Source organism: Mauremys mutica, chromosome 26, assembly GCF_020497125.1.
Source record: "Mauremys mutica isolate MM-2020 ecotype Southern chromosome 26, ASM2049712v1, whole genome shotgun sequence".
Taxonomy (NCBI): Eukaryota; Metazoa; Chordata; order Testudines; family Geoemydidae; genus Mauremys; species Mauremys mutica.
In genome coordinates, this window is record NC_059097.1 from 4,177,479 (window position 1) to 4,185,227 (window position 7,749).

Genomic DNA, 7,749 nt, shown 5'->3' on the forward strand with positions numbered 1-7,749 from the left:
AGGGCCAGGCATCAAGGTGGAAGGTGTCGATATTCCATTTGTCCCACTGCCCCTTGTGTAGTCCCGTGCCCTGCACCTTCTCTCCTACGGGCATACCACACCTAGTCCAATTAGTGTCCCAGACTTCCCATTAGATTGGGCCCGGGTTGTCTTGCACACTGCGGGGTGGGAAGGGCTTACTACATTACTTATAGGTTATCTGCATATGCAGCGTGACACAAGTACTGTTAACAATATACAATGCACAGCAACACCGAGTCCTGACCACTGCAGTATGGTCCCACGTCCGAGCCACGACCGAAACACTGCCTCTCCTCCTTCGACAGGGTCAGGATCTTAATGTGTCCCGTTGCTGGCAGCTGCAGCAAGCTGCCCCTGCAGGTTTTACGTGCTTTTGTCCATATTATAAGTCCATTGAATGTCCACAGAGAAATGGGTTATTGTCCAAGCCAACGTAACCACTTGGTATGGAATCAGGCGGTATGCCCCGGTTCAATTATTCACAGCAATAAGATTTACAGATCCATTTGTGCACCAAAGTCCAGATAGCAGCATATAGATGTGTGTAGTTTGGTTGGGGCTGGTGTAATTGTGCCCCCAGAAATATGTACATTTCCAGCAAAACCCCTCCTACACAGTACACCCAATTGTCCACCCCTTGCCATAGGCCATTGATCCTGCTCCTGCACAGTCATAGGAGAGGGGCACAGCCAAACATTTCCTTTGATGTGCACCATTTTTCACACCCCTCCATTGCTTCCCAGTGAGCTCCTCCCCTTCTCATTATTCCCATAGGGCTTGTAGGGCCCACCTTAGTTGCCGTTCTATTTCCAGGCACCATAGTAGCCATTACACAGGTGCTGGCCTCCCAGTTGAGCATTTTGCATTCCCATACACCTCTTCCTCTCCCCCCAGGTCAGCCTTTTGAAGCCATCCCCCACCCACATCATGCTAGCAACAAGACCAACACCACAGACAAACACCACACAACATAGATCCATTGTATTCTGGGTTATTCTTCCGCTGGCGCCAGCATCGTTGTAGAGTGTCTGAAAAACAAAAGAAACTATTTCCACCCCCCTGGTGGGGACAGATTATTTCTTAATAATAATACCAATTCCTTTTTCAAATTTCCTTGCTAATTGCAGGAAGAACAGAAGAATTACCTTCAAGCTGTCCTTATTTTGCTCTATAGTCAGGCTAGTGAATTACCCCACTCACTGATCATTTATGAAATTTATGAGGTGGCGTGCCTCAGTTTCCCACAGCTTCAGATTTCTGCTCTGTACACACACACACTCTCTCTCTCTCTCTCTCTCCTTAGGGTTAACCTGTTCCCCTTATGTTCAGGCTTGACTTGTTTTTTCACCTCCCTTTTCTGGAGGGCCATAATCTGAGTCTTCTAGTAGCTTGTTTGCTGACCAGATGCATTCATTATTCTCAGGTTCTTTGTGCTGCAAATGGCAGTTTCCTCCTTCCCCCATCAGCTGGGTATTGCATCCAGACAGAGTCTTTCTTGGGTTGTCTCTGGATTCAAAGCTATCAGCAGCTCAGAGACTGTTTCAAAAGGGACACATTTCACTTCCACCAGGGTTCTTACTACCGTTCACTTTCATCTTCTGCTCCAAAACACTGCTCCAAAGATCGGAAAAAGCAGCACAATCTACTATGCTCCTTTTGGAGCCCTAACAGGATTTTAATTAAGTACCATGTTTTGTTTGCATTTCTTTTACCCCTTTTCCAATATATACTGCACCCCCCACCACTTGCTAGTCACATTCCCAGACCCCACTGCCAGGCCCTCCCCACTGATAGTGACTTTCTGACTCCAGCCCCACTCCTTTCCCCTGTGAAAAGACATCACCCAGGGCTCCCTGCCGGCCATGTGAGTGTGTGGCAAGAAGAATCCACCCCATTCTGTTGTTGATTCAATGTCCTTGTATAATCCCCTCAAATTTCCCATCTTTTCTCTTGAGCCTTTAAATGGTGACACAAAATCTCCCAGCTGTTGGTGCTTCTCTTTTATATTGGCAAATATTTAGTTTGTGCCCCATTTTCTCGTCAGTTCTGAAATACTGAGATCTAATGCTCAAAAATCTTCCCCCTTTTCTCTCCAGGTGTGTGACTGAGATCAGGGCTCTTATCGTACTGAGCGTGGCCCTGTTCTGCCAGGTGCTGCAGAGACCCCAACTGAGATCTGGGCTCTGTTCTGCCAGGCACTGAAGAGACCCCAGGTGAGATCAGACCCCACTGTTGTGCCAGGTAAAACTGAGACCTGGACCGAGATCACGGCCCCCCTTGTCGCAGGCAGCGAACAACTGCGACCCAAACCACTGCCTCCACTGTGCTGGGCACTTCAGAGACCTCGACTGAGATCTGTGTCCCCGTTGGGTCTGGCACTGCACTGACCCCGACCCAGATCACATCGCACCACTGTACTGGCTGAAGGCCTTAGCCTGTCACAGTAAGAGAAGGCCATTCCACAGACAGTGATCTTTGATTCCTTCTTTTATACCTCTATAACTAGCTAAGTGATAAGAATACACCTACATTCTTAAAGTATAGGCCTTTGCAGACAGGCCTGAATATCTATATCCTAACACTTGGTTCTGCCTCAGCACAGGGGGCTGGAGTAGACGACCTCTCAAGATCCCTTCCAGGCCTACATTGAAATAATTCTCTTTTGTGCTGTGTCCTGTTCTACGCTGAGCTGTTTTGCATGGTGCCATTTGGAACTGAGATTGCCCCATGTTGTGTTGCATAGTTTTATGGTGCATTGTTTTGCCTCAGCTTGTTTGGTGTCTGTGTTGTGTTGATTTGAGTTGACCTATTTTGCATTGTGTACTTTTGTCCTAAAGTGTGTTAGTTTGCATTGTGTTGCTTTCTTCTCCTTAGTATTGTGTCATTTTATGCTGGGCAATGTAAGTTTTTGTTTTGTTGTTGTTTTTTGAATGGCCTGACATCATGTTGTCGTGCGGTTTTTCTCTGTATGTTGTTTTATATGTATATATTGCATGGCATCCTAGACATGTAGGGCTAGATAGGACCTCAAGATGTCATCAAGTCCAGCTCTCTCTGCCGAGGCAGGACCAAGTATCTGTAGATTATCTCTGACAGAGCTTTGTCCTACTTGTTCTTAAAAACTTCCAGGGACAGAGACTCCCCAGCTCCCCTTGTAAGACTATTCCAGAGCTGACCTGCCTTAGCTCTGGGGACACCCACACAGACTGTAGTGGTGAGCAGCTCTGGAGAGAGAGGAGACCCCAGTGAGTGGCAGCTGGGTAAAGAGACTAAAGTTGGGAGGAGAAACATTGACGTGGCCAAGGTCACCCAGGCTGTCTGTGACCGAGCTAGAAATAGATCCCAGTTCTAGTGCCACCGTACTGCTGTTTTGGGCACTGAAGGTCTCTGCCACCCTGGTGTTTTAGGCACTGGTGCAAACCCTTAGTACAGACAGAATTTACACTAGTGCACTCTGATTGGCACTGGTGCACCATGTCCCTGTTTGAAGGCTTGCAGGAGATGGGGGACGGGGGGCAGAGACCTCCCTGAGGCCTGGGGCTGGCTGATCAGTGCAGCTGGTAAGGGAGGGGCAGCAGTGAGTGCTGGAGGTATGAGCCAGGAGCACAGCCCCACAGGGCTGGACACTGACTTCTCCTGACCCAGGGGACACCCCCCAGCTGTGTGCAGGGACCGCAGCTGAGCTGCCTGCCAAGACAGCCTGTGCATCCATGGACAAACCACCTCTTCCTGCAGCCTAATACAGTGGGGTCTGGGGACCTTTCCAAGCTGCGGGTGATGGGGCTCAGGCGTTACTGGGGTCTGTTCCTGGCTCTGTCCCTGACCTGCTTGGTGACCTGGGGGAAGTCACAGCCCCTCTCTGTTTTCCTCCTCCCCGTTGTCTACTTGGATTGTGATCTCTTTGGGGCAAGGACTGTCCCTCTCTGTCTGCGCAGTGCCCAGCACATTGGGGGTGCTGATCTCAGTCAAGGTCTCTGCCATGCGCTGCACGATGGGGCCCTGATCTCCATCAGTGTCTGTGCAATGCAAGGCACGGTTGATAGACTCACAGACTTTAAGGGCAGAAGGTAGAGGTGTATTTCAGATGAGGTCTCATCAGTGCCTTGTATAACAGTACTAACCCTTTCATGTGTCTGCTGGAAATACCTCACCTGATGTATCCTAGGACTGCATTAACCTATTTCACGGCTGCATCACATTGGCAGCTCATAATTATCCTGTGATCAACCAATACACCCAGGTCTTTCTCCTCCTCTGTCACTTCCAATTGACAAATCCCCAGCTTATTGCAAAATTATGTACTTGGGGACTAACAAGTAGAATTTGTGCACTATTGATTTTCATCCCATTTCTATTACTCCAGCTTTCAAGGACATGCAGATTTTCTTGTATGATTTTCCTGTCCTCCTCCGTATTGGCAATCCCTCCCGGCTCTGTGTCCCACTCCCACTTCTTGTGCCAAGATCACTGATAAAAGTGTTGAGTAAGATTGGTCCCAAGACTGATCTGAGGAACTGCACTAGTAACTCCCTCCAGCCTGACAACTCACCGTTCAATATGACCCCCTTGTAGACTCCCCTTTAACTAATTCTTTATTGACCTTTTGGTTCTCATATTAATCCCCATCGTCTCCAATTTAACGAATAGTTTCCCCTGTGGAACTGTATCAAAAGCCTTACTGACATCCAGATCAGGAACGTTGTGCCCGTTAGTCTCTGTAGCGCTGTCCCCAGTGACTCAAGAGAGTGACTCGAGAGCACGAGCACCAGCCTCAGGCAGACTGGTGAGAAGCAGGGAACAAACCCCAAACTGGGTGTGAGGTCTGTATGGAGATTTCACCAACCAAGTATCCAGTGTAAACGCTTCAGGCTCTGTAACAGCATCAACATGGAATCACAGACAGTCCTCTTGGGTGATCCCATATATCTCACCACGCAGGTGAGCTCACCTTTGTGACAGATGGTCCCTTCCTCCAGGGGTTTTCAATCTTTTTCTTTCTGAGCCCTCCCCCCACACATGCTATAAAAACTCCACGGCCCACGTGGGCCACAGTAGCTGGTTTTCTGCATATAAAAGCCAGGGCTGGCGTTAGGGGGCAGCAAGCAGGGCAACTGCCTGCGGCCCCATGCCACAGGGGCCCCCACAAAGCTACATTGCTCAGGCTTTGGCTTCAGCCCCGGGTGGTGGGGCTCAGGGCCCTGGACTTCAGCCCCATGCGCTGGGACTTCAGCTTTCTGCCCTGGGCCTCAGCGAGTCTAATGCCGGCCTTGCTTGGCAGCTCCCTGAAAGCGGCTCACGGCCCCCCAGGGGGCCCCAGACCCCTGGTTGAGAACCACTGCCTTACCCCATGAATCACAGCAATGTTCAGGTTACTGCCAGTCCCGAAGGACCAGTCACTTCCTTAGGTCAATTGAATCTTAGATCTCACAACAAAGACAACACTTGTAGCCAGTCCTGTCATAACATGTATTAAGATTTATTTAAAACCAGAGTTGTTTACAAAGTTAAGGCAGGTTAAAGCAGATGCAGACGAGTTACAGTCTTAAATTTTAAAAGGTAACAGAAGCTTCTATAATAAGCAGGTTCTACATAGCCTGGGTTAGTCCTAAAGAATAAGGAGCTGGGGATCTCTTGCTTATGCCTAGAAACTTTGCCCCCCAGAGTCCAAGCAGCATATAGATCATCAGTTCCTTCTGTATGGGGGTTTTTACCCCCTTCCTGCCATGTGCTCTGAGCTGCAAAGTCAGCCAGAGGGAAGTGAAGAGCACAACAACAGTCTTGTGTCGTCTTTAACATCCCATAATAGTCTATCTGGTGTGGATGGACCTTTCCTGCCAGGCAGGGTGTAATGGCTGGCAGCAAATCACACGCATTTAGTAAAGTCTAAACCCATTGTTATAATTCTAATACCTCTTTTAACAATACTAACACAGGTGAATCAGACTGATTCCAGCGATGCGTTTGTCCCTGTTCAGTGAAGACATGGGGGCTTTTGCAAGAGCTAACATCTCATCTGCCAGTGTCACAGACAGGCTGGGTAGGGATGGTATCTCTAGCCTCTGTTTGCCAGAAGCTGGGACTGGACGACAGGGGATGGATCATTTGATGGTTACCTGTTCTGTTAGTTCCCTCTGAAGCACCTGGCACTGGCCACTGAGCTAGACGGACCATTGCTCTGACGCAGTGGGCAGCTCTTATGCTCACAGTCTGTATGAGGAGTATCTACTCATTGGGACTCACTGGGGAGCCACAGAAAGGAACAAGATGTGCTGAGGCAAGAAGGCCCAGTCTCAGAGCCCCCGGGGTCACGCTTCCCAAAGGCTAAAACTAGGCCCAGCCCACGAAGGGGGCACTGCCAGGAGAGACTGGATAAAGGCTGGAGCATCAAATAGCTTTGTAAACCTGAGAGAGCTGCCTTGGGGACAGTGACAGGGAGAATCTCCAGAGTGACTCCTTTGATTCTGCTCTTCTCTGGCCTTTGGTTCTTAGAATCACAGAACTGGAAGGGACCTCGAGAGGTCGTCTAGTAAGAACCTTTTGTGTACTTGCAAACTGTGATCACGTCCCCTCTCAGTCTTCTCTTCTCCAGACTAAACAAACACAATTTTTTCAATCTTCCCTCATAGGTCATGTTCTCTAGACCTTTAATCATTTTTGTTGCTCTTCTCTGGACTTTCTCCAATTTGTCCACATCTTTCCTGAAATGTGGCCCCCAGAACTGGACGCACTACTGCAGTTGAGGCCTAATCAGCACGGAATAGAGCGGAAGAATTGCTTCTCGTGCCTTGCTTTTTTTGGAACAGTCTAACACTGTTGACTCATGTTTAGCTTATGATGCACTGTGACCCCCAGATCCCTTTCCGCAGTTCTCCTTCCTAGGCAGTCATTTCCCATTTTGTGTGTGTGCAACTGCTTGTTCCTTCCTAAGTGGAGTACTTGGGATTTGTCCTTATTGAATTTCATCCTATTTACTTCAGACCATTTCTCCAGTTTGTCCAGATAATTTTTAATTTTAATCCTATCCTCCAAAGCACTTGCAACTCCTCCCAGCTTGGTATCGTCCACAAACATAAGTGTAACAGAGAGACTCTGCTGCTGGGAGGGTTTCACCCTGTGTCTAAAGCCTGGTCTACACTAGGCGTTTAAATCGGTTTTAGGAGCGTAAAACCGATTTAACGCCAAAACCGTCCACACTAGGAGGCACCTTATATCGATTTTAATGGCTCTTTAAACCGGTTTCTGTACTCCTCCCTAACGAGAGGAGTAACGCTAGTATCGGTATTAACATATCGGATTAGGGTTAGTGTGGACGCTGATCGATGGTATTGGCCTCCGGGAGCTATCCCACAGTGCACCAGTGACCGCTCTGGACCGCAATCTGAACTCGGATGCAGTGGTCAGGTAAACAGGAAAAGCCCCGCGAACTTTTGAATATTTCCTGTTTGCCCAGCGAGGAGCTCCGATCAGCACGGGTGGCGATGCAGTCCGAAATCAAAATAAAAAAAGAGCTCCCGCATGGACCATGCGGATGTGATCGCTGTAAGGGCAGGCAAATCCGTTCTATCAGCGCTCCGTTACAGAAGATGAAATTCAGAATCCTTTTTTAAAAATCTCCATACAGATGCCATAGCAGGGACTCAGCGCACTGCAGCGTGACAAGCGTAACGGAAAGCCAAAGAATCAAATGGATGCTCATGGACTGGAGGACTGAAGCTATCCCACAGTTCC